This window comes from Ranitomeya variabilis, chromosome 4 (genome assembly GCF_051348905.1).
Source record: "Ranitomeya variabilis isolate aRanVar5 chromosome 4, aRanVar5.hap1, whole genome shotgun sequence".
Taxonomy (NCBI): domain Eukaryota; kingdom Metazoa; phylum Chordata; class Amphibia; order Anura; family Dendrobatidae; genus Ranitomeya; species Ranitomeya variabilis.
In genome coordinates, this window is record NC_135235.1 from 677,411,227 (window position 1) to 677,426,358 (window position 15,132).

General features: G+C 48.5%; 2 protein-coding genes across 3 annotated transcripts in view; both read right to left on the reverse strand.

The window, feature by feature from the left end:
* Nucleotides 1–428, reverse strand: part of LOC143766349 (uncharacterized) — a 32,726-nt gene extending 32,298 nt beyond the window's left edge. Inside the window, exon 1 of one of the 2 annotated variants that reach the window (XM_077253972.1) lies at nucleotides 346–428. The gene's annotated coding sequence lies outside the window, so the exon portion shown is untranslated. The remainder of the gene's footprint in view (nucleotides 1–345) is intronic. The other variant, XM_077253971.1, reaches the window with a different exon arrangement.
* The window catches only part of LOC143768210 (uncharacterized), a 422,546-nt gene that overhangs the window by 138,420 nt on the left and 268,994 nt on the right, over nucleotides 1–15,132 (reverse strand). The window lies entirely within an intron of this gene.

Sequence of the window (15,132 nt, forward strand, 5' to 3'; positions counted from 1 at the left end):
GAGTGGGGGATTGCGGTACTGTGGGAGCATTATACTGCATGGGGGGGATGATGGTACTGTGAGAAGATTATACTGTGAGAACATTAGACTGTGTGGGGGGCATCATACACACTGCATAAGGAACATAATTTGGGGTATTACATTGGGTGGGGACAAAGAAAGGGGCCCTGTACTATTTGAACAACTCACTTCCTGTCTTCCATAGTTGGGTTGTATGTATCTATTACAGGAAACAGAACAACACGTTATGATTCTTATAAAGTGCCAACAAAAAACACCGAAAGAATCTCAGTGCTGAGGGGGTTAATGTCCCTCCACCCCAGTAATGGGGCCTCCAGCACCTACCTCCACCCGCAGAGCCGCACACCACATATATGGCTGCTCTGTGCGCACAGGACCTGTGATGAGGTCACAGGAGGGGAGGAGTCAGGGGTCACATGATCAGGGGCCTCAGTGCAGGACTCTGCTGTGCTGGTTGTCATGGTGCTGGATGAGGGGAAGTTTATGTGTGGGGTCAGTCAGGAGGCAGCCTCTCCACAGATCAAATAAGGCTCTTTAACCCCTTCATGACCCAGCCTATTTTGACCTTAATGACCTTGCCATTTTTTGCAATTATGACCAGTGTCCCTTTATGAAGTAATAACTCAGGAACGCTTTAACGGATCCTAGCGATTCTGAGATTGTTTTTTCGTGACATATTGGGCTTCATGTTAGTGGTAAATATAGGTCGATAATTTTTGCGTTTAGTTGTGAAAAAAATTGAAATTTGGCGAAAATTTTGAAAATTTAGCAATTTTCAAATTTTGAATTTTTATTCTGTTAAACCAGAGAGTTATGTGACACAAAATAGTTAATAAATAACATTTCCCACATGTCTACTTTACATCAGCACAATTTTAGAAATACATTTTTTTTTGCTAGGAAGTTATAAGGGTTAAAATTTGACCAGCAATTTCTAATTTTTGCAACAAAATTTACAAAACCATTTTTTTAGGGACCACCTCACATTTGAAGTCATTTTGAGGGGTCTATATGGCTGAAAATACCCAAAAGTGACACCATTCTAAAAACTGCACCCCTCAAGGTGCTCAAAACCACATTCAAGAAGTTTATTAACCCTTCAGTTGTTTCACAGCAGCAGAAGCAACATGGAAGGAAAAAATGAACATTTAACTTTTTAGTCACTAAAATGGTCATTTAGCAACAATTTTTTTTATTTTCCCAAGGTTAAAAGGAGAAACTGGACCCCAAAAGTTATTGTCCAGTTTCTCCTGAGTACACTGATACCTCATATGTGGGGGTAAACCACTGTTTGGGCGCACGGCAGGGCTCAGAAGGGAGGGAGCGCCATTTGACTTTTTGAATTAAAAATTAGCGCCAATAGTTAGCAGACACCATGTCGCGTTTGGAGAGCCCCTGTGTGCTTAAACATTGGAGCTCCCCCACAAGTGACCCCATTTTGGAAACTAGACCCCCCAAGGAACTTATCTAGATGCATAGTGAGCACTTTGAACCCCCAGGTGCTTCACAAATTGATCCGTAAAAATGAAAAAGTACTTTTTTTTTCACAAAAAAATTCTTTTAGCCTCAATTTTTTCATTTTCACATGGGCAACAGGATAAAATGGATCCTAAAATTTGTTGGACAATTTCTCCTGAGTACGCCGATACCTCATATGTGGGGGTAAACCACTGTTTGGGCACACGGCAGGGCTCAGAAGGGAGGGAGCGCCATTTGACTTTTTGAATTAAAAATTAGCTCCAATAGTTAGCAGACACCATGTCGCGTTTGGAGAGCCCCTGTGTGCTTAAACATTGGAGCTCCCCCACAAGTGACCCCATTTTGGAAACTAGACCTCCCAAGGAACTAATTTAGATGTGCAGTGAGCACTTTGAACCCCCAAGTGCTTCAAAGAAGTTTATAACGCAGAGCATTGAAAATATCATTTTTCTTTCCTCAAAAATTATTTTTTAGCCCACAATTTTTTATTTTCACAAGGGTAACAGGAGAAATTGGACCACAAAAGCTGATGTCCAATTTGTCCAAAGTACGCTGATACCCCATATGTGGGGGGAACCACTGTTTGGGCACACGTCGGGGTTCGGAAGGGAAGTAGTGACGTTTTGAAATACAGACTTTGATGGAATGGTCTGCAGGCGTCAAGTTGCGTTTGCAGAGCCCCTGATGTGCCTAAACAGTAGAAACCCCCAAGTGACTCCATTTTGGAAACTAGACCCTCCACGGAACTTATCTAGATGTGTGGTGAGCACTTTGAGACCCCAAGTGCTTCGCAGAATTTTATAACGCAGAGTCGTGAAAATAAAAAAAGGCACTGCATTTTACCTCTGGATTTGCCGCAGATTTCCACTGTTTTTTTGTGTGGATTTCACCTGCGGATTCCTATTGAGGAACAGGTGTAAAACGCTGCGGAATCCGCACAAAGAATTGACATGCTGTGGAAAATACAAAGCAGCGTTCCTGCGTGGTATTTTCCGCACCATGGGCAAAGCGGATTTGGTTTTCCATAGGTTTACATGGTACTGTAAACGTGATGGAAGACTGCTACAAATCCTCAGCGGCCAATCCGCTGCGGATCCGCACCGTGTGCACATAGCCTAATTCTAACCCTACCCCTAATTGCAACCCTAACCCTAATTCTAACCTTAACCCTAATTGCAACCCTAACCCTAATTGCAACCCTAACCCTAATTGCAACCCTAATTGCAACCCTAATTCTAACCCTAATTGCAACCCTAACCCTATTTGCAACCTTAACCCTAATTGCAACCCTAACCCTAATTGCAACCCTAACTCTAATTGCAACCCTAACAGTCACAGTGATCAAAATGTACCTGGAATGAATCTGTCAGCCGGCAGATTCGGAGGGCACACTGTGCATGTGCCAGCCATTTTCAAAGATGGCGGCACCTATGAATAAGATGGACAGACACTCGGAGCTCGGTAAGTATGGGGGGATGGGATCGGAATACGGGGGGGTGAGATTGGACTGCAGGGGGAGCGGACGGAAAGACGGAGGGGAGGACAGCAGAGGACAGGACAGAGGACGGAGGGGAAGAGATTGGTGGTGGGAGCAGATTGTGGTCTCCAGCATCGGCCATGGCTGGATTGTAATATTTCACCAATTTTCATTGGTGAAATAGTACGATTGCTCTGATTGAAAGTGAAACAGTCACCTTCAACAGCCAATCAGAGCGACCGTAGCCACGGGGGGGGAGGGGAGCGAAGCCACCCCCCCCGGGCTGAAGTACCACTCCCCCTGTCCCTGCAGGTCGGGTGAAACTACAGTTAACCCTTTCACCCGACCTGCAGGAGCGCGATCATTCTGTAACGCAGCATATGTGTCACAGGTTGGATTGGCACCGACTTTCATGACGCATACGCTGTGTCCCAGGTCGGGAAGGGGTTAAAGGGGTTGTGCCACCATAGAGCATATAGGTAATCATAAGACAACATGCAAAGAAATGCTTTTGTAAATTAAACCTATTACAAATGATGACCCATTCAAAACATATCTACAGTTGATGGTCAGTGTGGGCCCCCTGGTGATAGCATTACTGCTAGCTATGTCCATCCTTCTAGCCCCCTCTAGAGGCCGAACAGGTGCAGTTCCCTCCCCCATGCACAGGGGCGGACACAGACAGCTTGGGGCCCCTGTGCAGGAAATGTGTCTGGGCCCCCCTCCTTTTAAGGCAACAAAGCAATATATATATATATATATGGCAAAAATTATGGAATCACCGGCCATGGAGGATTTTCATTCAGTTGTTTAATTTTGTAGAAAAAAAGCAGATCACAGACGTGGCACAAAACTAAAGTCATTTCAAATAACAACTTTCTGGCTTTAACCCCAAGGGTGGTTTGCACGTTAATTACCGGGCCAATTTTTACAATTCTGACCACCGTCCCTATGAGGTTATAACTCTGGAATGCTTCAACTGATCCTGATGATTCTGACTTTGTTTTCTCGTGACATATTGTACTTCATGATAGTCGTGAAATTTCTTTGATATTACCTGCGTTTATTTGTGAAAAAAACGGAAATTTTCCAAATTTGAATTTTTATGCCGTTAAATCACAGAGATATGTCACACAAAATACTTACGGTAATAATTAACATTTCCCACATGTCTACATTACATCAGCACAATTTTGGAACCAAATTTTTTTTTTTTTAGGGAGTTATAAGGGTTAAAAGTTGACCAGCAAATTCTCATTTTGATAAGACCATTTTTTTTTAGGGACAACATCACATTTGAAGTCACTTTGAGGGGTCTATATGATAGAAAATAACCAAGTGTGACACCATTCTAAAAACTTCACCCCTCAAGGTGCTCAAAACCACATTCAAGAAGTTTATTAACTCTTCAGGTGTTTCACAGGAATTTTTGGAATGTTTAAAAAAAATGAACATTTAACTTTTTTTTCACAAAAAATTTACTTCAGCTCCAATTTATTTTATTTTACCAAGAGTAACAGGAGAAATTGGACCTCAAAAGTTGTTGTCCAATTTGTCTTGAGTACGCTGATACCCCATATGTGGGGGGGAACCACCATTTGGACGCATGGCAGAGCTCGGAAGGGAAGGAGCGCCGTTTGGAATGCAGACTTAGATAGATTGGTCTGCAGGCATCACGTTGCATTTGCAGAGCCCCTGATGTACCTAAACAGTAGAAACTCCACACAAGTGACCCCATATTGGAAACTAGACCCCCAAGGAACATATCTAGATGTGTTGTGAGAACTTTGAACCACCAAGTTTTTCACTACAGTTTATAATGCAGTCGTGAAAATAAAAAGTCCTTTTTTTTCCACAAAAATTATTTTTTAGCCCCTGGTTTTGTATTTTCCCAAGGGTAACAGGGGAAATTAGACCCCAAAAGTTGTCCAATTTTTTCTGAGTACGCTGATACCCCATATGTTGGGGTAAACCCCTGTTTGGGTGCACGGGAGAGCTTGGAAGGGAAGGAGAACTGAGATCGGACGCCATGTCGCGTTTGGAGAGCCCCTGATGTGCCTAAACAGTGGAAACCCCATAATTCTAACTGAAACCCTAACCCAAACACACCCCTAACCCTAATCCCAACCCTAACCATAACCCTAACCACACTCCTAACCCGAACATACCCCTAGCCCTAATCCCAACCACAAACCCTAACTTTAGCCCCAACCCTAACTTTAGCCCCAACCCTAACCCTAACTGTAGCTCCCAACCCTAAATGTAGCCCCAACCCTAACTTTAGCCCTAACCCTAACTTTAGCCCCAACCCTAGCCCTAACTTTAGCCCCAACCCTAATAGGAAAATGAAAATAAATACATTTTTTAAAATGTTATTATTTTTCCCTAACTAAGGGGGTGATGAAGGGGGGTTTGATTTACTTTTATAGTGAGTTTTTTAGCGGATTTTTATGATTGGCAGCCGTCACACACTTAAAGACGCTTTTTATTGCAAAAAATAGTTTTTGCGTCTCCACATTTTGAGAGCTATAATTTTTCCATATTTTGGTCCACAGAGTCATGTGAGGTCTTGTTTTTTTGTGGGATGAGATGCCATTTTTATTGGTACCATTTTAGGCCATGTGACATTTTTTGATGGCTTTTTATTCCGATTTTTGTGAGGCAGAATGACCAAAAACCAGCTATTCATGAATTTCTTCTGGGTCTGGGTTATACCGTTCCATGTTTGGTAAAATTGATAAAGCAGTTTTATTCTTTGGGTCAGTATGATTACAGCGATACCTCAATTATATCATTTTTTTATGTTTTGGCACTTTTATACGATAAAAACTATTTTATATAAAAAATAATTATTTTTGCATCGCTTTATTCTGAGGACTATAACTTTTTTATTTTTTCGCTGATGATGCTGTATGGCAGCTCGTTTTTTGTGGGACAAGATGACGGTTTCAGCGGCACCATGGATATTTATATCCATCTTTTTGATCGCGTATTATTGCACTTTTTGTTCAGCGGTATGATAATAAAGCATTGTTTTTTTGCCTCTTTTTTTTAATGGTGTTCAGTGAAGGGGTAAACTAGTGGGACAGTTTTATATGTTGGGTCATTACGGACGCGGCGATACTAAATATGTGTACTTTTATTGTTTTATTTAGATAAAGAAATGTATTTATTGGAATAATATATTTTTTTCTTTATTTAGGATTTTTTTTTTTTTTTACACATGTAATTTTTTTTACTTTTTTACATTGCCCCAGGGGGGGACATCACTGTATAGTGACAGATCGCTGATCTGACACTTTGCAGTGCACTGTGTCAGATCAGCGACCGGACAGGCACTGCAGGGAGGCTTCCCGGCGCCTGCTCTGAGCAGGCGCTTGAAAGCCACCTCTCTGCGGACCGGGAAGGCCCCCCGCGGCCATTTTGGATACAGGGCCTGCAGGGAGGAGGTAGGAGACCCTCGGAGCAACGCGATCACATCGCATTGCTCTAAGGGTCTCAGGGAAGCACGCAGGGAACCCCCTCCCTGCGCGATGTTTCCCTGTGCCGCCGGAATGCTGCGATCATCTTTGATTGCAGTTTGCCGGGGGTTAATGTGTTGGGAGCGGTCCTTGACTGCTCCTGGCACATACTGCTGGATGTTAGCTGTAATAATCAGCTGACACCCGGTGGTGATCGGCCGCGCTCCCCCCCTGATTGACTAAAACTTACTATCCCATCACTGGGAATTAAGTCCCAGGTCACCTCGACAGGATAGTACATCATATGGGATTAAGAAACACTAAAAGAAATCAAGAACAAAAAATGTGGTAGTCAGTAATGGTTACTTTTTTTAACCAAGCATAGGGAAAAATTATGGAATCACTAAATTCTGAGGAAAAAATTATGGAATCACCCTGTAAATTTTCATACCCAAATTACATCAAATTTCATACATCAAATTAGATCTGCTCTTTAGTCTGCATCTAAAAAGGAGTGATCACACCTTGGAGAGCTGTTGCACAAAGTGGAATGATATGAATCATGGCTCCAACACGAGAGATGTCAATTGAAACTAGATGGGTATTTCCTGAAGGAACTACAGATAGTGCTTTGGAATGGTGCCTGGGCTGCCCCTGCAAGACTTTCACACTTGGGTGCCCCTCAGGGTTGAGGATTTGGTGGGCGGGGCCCCTCAGGGGCCGATTTGGTGGGCGGGGCCACTCTGGGGTCCGATTTGGTGGGCGGGGCCCCTCAGGGGCCGATTTGGTGGGCGGGGGCCCCTCTGGGGCCGATTTGGTGGCCAGGGGGCCCCTCTGGGGCCGATTTGGTGGGCGGGGCCCCTCAGGGGCCGATTTGGTGGGCGGGGCCACTTGGGCCGATTTGGTGGGCAAGGACCTCAGGGGCCAATTTGGTGGGCGGGGCCCCTCAAGGGCCGATTTGGTGGGCGGGGACCCTCAGGGGCCGATTTGGTGGGCGGGGCCCCCCAGGGGCCGATTTGGTGGGCGGGGCCACTCGGTCCGATTTGGTGGGCGGGGCACTTCAGGGGCCGATTTGGTGGGCGGGGACCCTCAGGGGCCGATTTGGTGGGTGGGGACCCTCAGGGGCCGATTTGGTGGGCGGGGCCCCTTAGGGGCCGATTTGGTGGGCGGGGACCCTCAAGGGCCGATTTGGTGGGCGGGGCCACTCTGAGTCCGATTTGGTGGGCGGGGCCCCTCAGGGGCCGATTTGGTGGGCGGGGCCCCTCAGGGGCCGATTCGGTGGGCGGGGCCCCTCAGGGGTCGATTTGGTGGGCGGGGCCCCTCAGGGACAGATTTGGTGGGCGGGGTCACTCTGGGTCCGATTTGGTGGGCGGGGTACCTCAGGGATCGATTTGGTGGGCGGGGTCACTCTGGTTCCGATTTGGTGGGCAGGGTCACTCTGGGTCCGATTTGGTGGGCGGGGCCACTCAGGGTCCGATTTGGTGGGCGGGGACCCTCAGGGTCCGATTTGGTGGGCGGGGACCCTCAGGGACCGATTTGGTGGGCGGGGACCCTCAGGGACCGATTTGGTGGGCGGGGTCACTCTGGGACCGATTTGGTGGGCGGGGTCACTCTGGGTCTGATTTGGTGAGCGGGGTCACTCTGGGTCCGATTTGGAGGGCGGGGTCACTCTGGGTCCGATTTGGTGGGCGGGGCCACTCGGTCCGATTTGGTGGGCGTGGCCACTCTGGGTCCGATTTGGTGGGCGGGGTCACTCTGGGTCCAATTTGGTGGGCGGGGTCACTCTGGGTCCGATTTGGTGGGCGGGGCCCCTCAGGGGCCGATTTGGTGGGCGGGGCCACTCTGCGCTGTATACTGCGCGGCTCTGCGCTGTATACTGCGCGGCTCTGCGCTGTATACTGCGGGGCTCTGCGCTGTATACTGCGGGGCTCTGCGCTGTATACTGCGGGGCTCTGCGCTGTATACTGCGCGGCTCTGCGCTGTATACTGCGCGGCTCTGCACTGTATACTGCTGTAGATAAGCCCCTGATGCCGGTGAGCTTACCTCACCAGCGATTTTGGGGGTGACAGGTTCCCTTTAATGAGTGGTATCACGTGACCACTCATACAGGAAGGAAGACGCTGCAGAGATGCCGGGAAGTTCTGCACCGCGCGGTGAGAGAAAGGTGAGTATGACAGAGGAGGACGGGAGGAGGACAGGAGGAGGATGGGGGGAGCCATGCATACAGGGTGGGAGGATGGGGGAGCCATGCATTCAGGATGGGAGGATGGGGGAGCCATGCATACAGGATGAGAGGATGGGGGAGCCATGCATACAGGATGGGAGGATGGGGAGCCATGCATACAGGGTGGTAGGATGGGGGAGCCATGCATGCAGGATAGGATGGGGGAGCCATGCTTACAGGATGGGAGGATGGGGGAGCCATGCATACAGGATGGGAGGATGGGGGAGCCATGCATACAGGATGGGAGGATGGGGGAGCCTTGCATACAGGGTGGGAGGATGGGCGAGCCGAGCCATGCATATAGGATAGGAGGATGGAGGAGTCGAGCCATTCATACAAGATGGGAGGATGGGGGAGCCATGCATACAGGATGGGAGGATGGGGGAGCCATGCATACAGAATGGGAGGATGGGGGAGCCATGCATACAGGATGGGAGGATGGGGGAGCCATGCATACAGGGTGGGAGGATGGGCGAGCCAAGCCATGCATATAGGATAGAAGGATGGAGGAGCCGAGCCATTCATACAAGATGGGAGGATGGGAGAGCCATGCACACAGGATGGGAGGATGGGGGAGCCATGCATACAGGACGGGAGGATGGGGGAGCCATGCATACTAGGTGGGAGGATGGGAGAGCCATGCATACAGGGTGGGAGGATGGGCGAGCCGAGCCATGCATACAGGATAGGAGGAGCCGAGCCATTCATGCAAGATGGGAGGATGGGGGAGCCATGCATACAGGGTGGGAGGATGGGGGAACCATGCATACAGGGTGGGAGGATGGGGAACCATGCATACAGGATGGGGGAACCATGCATACAGGGTGGGAGGATGGGGGAGCCATGCATACAGGGTGGGAGGATGGGGGAACCATGCATACAGGGTGGGGGAACCATGCATACAGGGAGGGAGGATGGGGGAGCCGAGCCATGCATACAGGATGGGAGGATGGGGGAACCGAGACATGCATACAAGATGGGAGTATGAGGGAGCCAAGCCATGCATACAAGATGGGAGGATGGGGGATCCGAGCCATGCATACAGGATGGGGGACATGTATGAGGAAACAGTACTAAGGAATGGGGGGGCATGTATGAGGAAACAGTATGGAGGAATGCACTGTATACTGCTGTAGATAAGCCCCTGATGCCGGTGAGCTTACCTCACCAGCGATTTTGGGGGTGACAGGTTCCCTTTAATGAGTGGTATCACGTGACCACTCATACAGGAAGGAAGACGCTGCAGAGATGCCGGGAAGTTCTGCACCACGCGGTGAGAGAAAGGTGAGTATGACAGAGGAGGACGGGAGGAGGACAGGAGGATGGGGGAGCCATGCATACAGGGTGGGAGGATGGGGGAGCCATGCATTCAGGATGGGAGGATGGGGGAGCCATGCATACAGGATGGGAGGATGGGGGAGCCATGCATACAGGATGGGAGGATGGGGAGCCATGCATACAGGGTGGTAGGATGGGGGAGCCATGCATGCAGGATAGGATGGGGGAGCCATGCATACAGGATGGGAGGATGGGGGAGCCATAAATACAGGATGGGAGGATGGGGAGCCTTGCATACAGGGTGGGAGGATGGGCGAGCCTAGCCATGCATATAGGATAGGAGGATGGAGGAGCCGAGCCATTCATACAAGATAGGAGGATGGGAGAGCCATGCACACAGGATGGGAGGATGGGGGAGCCATGCATACTAGGTGGGAGGATGGGAGAGCCATGCATACAGGGTGGGAGGATGGGCGAGCCGAGCCATGCATACAGGATAGGAGGAGCCGAGCCATTCATACAAGATGGGAGGATGGGGGAGCCATGCATACAGGGTGGGAGGATGGGGGAACCATGCATACAGGGTGGGAGGATGGGGAACCATGCATACAGGATGGGGGAACCATGCATACAGGGTGGTGTTATAGAATTTTGGCTCGGGGTGAATTTAACCCCGTATGTATGCTGTGTCCGTTCCCAATTATTATCAGATCTGATCTATTGAGCGCTCAAGAAAGAATGAACTCTGACACAAAGTGACAGTATAACATTCCATCCAGATCTCTGGTTTATTTCCTTAATACATGATCTTATAAAAGCGTATAAAATGGGAGTAAAAGCGTATAAAATGGGAGTGGTTAGCAGATTAACATACAATTTAGCTATTATTTCATTGGCTGACTGAGTACATAATGCATTTAACTTAGTACATGACATCTTTGAACTATGGTCTACCTAGCAACAAACTGATCTTGCACTTTAGAAAACATCTGCCACCTTTATCCTGCTAGTCAGCAACATTTTGGGACATTAGTTTCGAATCATATGCTTTAACTTCCCTGTTCTCTGGTGATCTAAGCATACCAAAAAGTCCCGAGGTCTGTCTTGCCTAACTCATGTGATTAAATTGAGCAATTGATCATAAAATAGCTGAATATATTTGCTTTTAAGCTAGGACATGATTTAAAGGGATATACATGCAAGTGAGATCTACATGATATATATATTTCTATCACAAGCCCCCCTTAGATATCACTTGCCCTAATCCTAGCCTCCTGTCCCAAAGCGCTGCAACTCTTTTGTGCTGTCGGCGAACTGACATATACCTAACGTACATGCCCTACACCGTACAGACTTTTCGCAAATGGGCGGTCAGGAGATCTGTCCCTAAAGGGGGGTGGAAGCATTCATAGTCTCATATTGGCGAAGTTCTCCAATCAGCTCCACGTATTCATCCTCATCGGGGTGGGGTGCGTCGTCAGGTGGGTGAATCTGGATTCGGATAGGTTCGTCCAGGAGGAGATGTGGCATCAGGGGCATCAGGTTTGTGGTTTCCTTGACTGTCTTTTCCATCATCCTGCGGATACAAGGGATTACGCAGCAACCAGAAATTATCACAAGAACAAAAATAACAAGTATGGCTGCCCCAATCTGTGCTAATAATCTTTGCCACCCTTTCATCCATCCAAAGTACTGGTCCCAAGGATCCTTCACTCCTGAGTTTTGTTTCAATTCCTCTGATAGCTCGGTGAGTTTCTGTATCGCCACCGTGACTTTACCATTGGGACCAGTATTGTCTGGGATGTAGGTGCAACAGGTGTCTTTGATCATTTTACAAACACCTCCTTTTTCAGCTAGAATCATGTCTAGGGCCATCCTGTTTTGGAATGCCATGATGGAAGTGGGGCCCAACTGGTCTGCCAGACCTTTTAGAGCATCTCGGGTGTAGTTAACAAATCTCTGCTGGTTGTAATACACATAATTTATCCAATCAACATTTTTGTTCACAGTTATTATTGGCAACAATGACTCAAATCCTGCCTTGACCTGGTCCCTGGCTTTGAATTCATCAGGTACCCCCCTTGGCACACCTACGTTGTCTATATAAACATGTGGATCAAAACTGCCTTTTGGGGCACTTGCCCGCTTTGGTCTGTTAACTGCCGTACTGGGTGAGGACTCACGGGTGTAGGGAAACAGGTGGAAAGGCATCAGAATTTTTGCCAGTGCACATTGGCCTACCCAAACACCCTCCAGTCTGCTACGTATCTTCATATCACCACAGATCCAGTATATGTCACCTAGGGAGACCACATGATTGATTAGGTTGTCAGTGGTGGTACTGTATTCTGAGCAGAACCCTTTAGTGAAGTTTTTTACATCCCTGCCAGCCCCTGTGCGTGTGTAACAGGTGTAATTACCAGGGTATATTGTTATACCAGTCCCTGGGGGGGTGTCTTTAGTCATGAGTGGGTACTTAGACTTCCAGTGTTCACAGGATGCAGAATGAGATGAGTTAGTGTATATGCTGAGGAAACAGGCCTGCTGGGATTCTGGGATGTTAAGTGGCACTGTGCCCAGATGGGGTCTGGCTCCGGCACATGCATAACAGCCACTCCCATTATGCTGTTGGGCGGTGTATCTTACCCACTCTAGCCAGTAATTGGTTTCAGAGAACCCAGTCTCTACTGCTAAAGTCTCCTCATAGGTCGGGTTTGTCAGTACCTTTACGTTACTAGGGGTCTCCTGAGTCACATTGGGCTTGTCAGCTGCATTTGCCAGCTTGAATTTTCCTGAGTACTGCACAGGGGGTTTGCGTTCACCACTTGGAGGTGTACTACTCATTATGTAAGTACCGGCATCACCTGGGGAGGGGTTTTCAATGCTAAGGATGAGTCGGTTGCATTCCCCCCTGGTGCTGCACCCTTTCCTGAAGGCCTGCTTTGTTAGGCGCATACGGTCAATTAAGGACTTGCCATCTTTATCTTTTCTGTTTAGGGCTGATGGGGGTTTGTATCCCCAACTGTCACCAGTGTTCCATGCTGCCGCTCCCCAGTATTCACATTTGTCTCCCCAATATTTATCTGCAACACAAATATACTGAGTCCCATGCCCCAAGCTGTCCAGCTGTGTGGGTGGGCAGTGTACCACATCGCAGTAATCAAACAGGTATGTAATTATGTGTGCTGATGTATCGAACCAGAAAATGGTGTAGTCCCCATCCTTGGTGATCTCCCCTCCCAGAGGTGGGGTGCGAGGGGCTTCCACCCCCAGGATATGTATCACAAAGAGGATATACAGGATCATTCTGGCTTTGGCGTATCTTCTGGTACGGGAGCCTTCTTGCAATGCGATGCGTGGATCCAAGTGGGTTTTCCCTCTAGTTTCACAGAGGTTGGTGTTGTCAGCAGCACTTGGAAGGGACCGTCAAATCTGGGGTCGAGTGTTCTCCTCACGAACTTCTTTACCAACACCCAGTCTCCTGGTTTCAGGGAGTGCGTACCGGGTACTGCTCCTGGATCTGGTAATGAAGAGAAAACTCGAGAATGGACATCAGCTAGTTTTTTGGACAGTTGAATTACATAAGCAGACAAAGTATCATATTGCATTGCCAACTGCTGAGGGAAGAATACCCCTAACCTAGGGCTGGACCCAAACAGAATCTCATGTGGTGACAGCTTTTCTGGGCCCCGGGGAGTGTGTCTTACACTAAACAGTGCAATGGGAAGGGTTTCGTGCCATGGTTTGCGTGCCTCTTGGGCAACTTTCAACATCCTGTTTTTAAGTGTCCCATTTAATCTTTCTACTTTCCCGCTACTCTGAGGGTGATAGGGAGTGTGTAGGCCTAGGTCTGACCCTACTGCTGACCAGATCTCCCTTGTGAGGTTTGCTGTGAATGCGGGACCCTGGTCACTCTCTATCACTTCTGGGACCCCGTATCTGCACACGATCTCTGAGAGCAGCTTCTTTGCAGTAGTCTTTGCTGACTGATTTCTCACTGGGAAAGCTTCTGGCCATCCTGAAAACACGTCCACGACCACAAGGGCATATTCGAAACCTCCACTTGGCGGCATCTGGATGTGGTCTATCTGGATCCTCTGGAAGGGGTATAGTGGTCTGGCCAGATGATGGGTGGGAACTTTCTCCATTCTTCCAGGGTTGCATTTGCCACAGGTCAGACAGCTGCTTGCGAACTTGGCTGTTAGGGTGGAGATCCCTGGAGCGAACCAGTAAGCACCAATCAGATCATTCATCTGTGTCTTTGATCTGTGGGTGGGCCCATGTGCCCACTGGACCACCATAGGGTACATGCTTCGGGGTAAACAGGGTTTATAGTCCATTGAGTATACCCTTCCTTCTTGATGTGTTGCACCCTTCCGCATCCAACTCTCTTTTTCTTCCTTTGGAGCTTGCTCTTGCAACTTCTTGAATAGATTCCAAGACGTCATCTCATCTGGTGTCTTGTCCTCAGTTGCCACGTAGTAGCCATCCGGCTCTACGACCTCTCCCACTTCTCCGCATTGTCTTCCTCTGGCGGCTTCTTTGGCTGCCATATCGGCCATGTTGTTGCCCCGTGCCTCTACTGTGTTCAGTTTTCCATGCGCTTTGACTTTCAGTACGGCCACCATTTTTGGAAGTTGAAGTGCGCTCAGCAGGTCCTTAATGGCTCCATGATGCTTCACGGTTGTTCCGCTTGCTGTGATGAAGTCTCTTGCAGCCCAGATGGGTCCAAAGTCGTGTGCTATGCCATGCGAGTACCTTGAATCGGTGTATATGTTCGCAGTCTTGCCCTCTGCCATCCGGCAGGCCTTCGTCAGTGCTATTAGTTCTGCTTCCTGGGCTGACAGGCTAGGCGGCAGACTTCTGGACCACAGGATTTCTTGATTGCTGGTCACTGCACATCCCGTGTGGAATCTTCCTTCATCATCTGCAAATCTGGAGCCGTCTACGTAGAGGATCAACTCTGGGTTGGTCAGCGGCTCTTCTGCCACATTGGGTAGTCCTGCTGTTTCCTGTTGCATGATACTGAAGCAGTCATGGTCATCTGTCCGCAGCAAATCCAGATCCTTGTGGAAGGTATCGTGCAAATTTTGATCTGAGGGGTCCGTATTCATATCCCCCCTTGGGAGTGGGAGTAGAGTGGCCGGATTGAGGACTGTACATCTGGAGATAGTGACATTGTCAGGCAGTA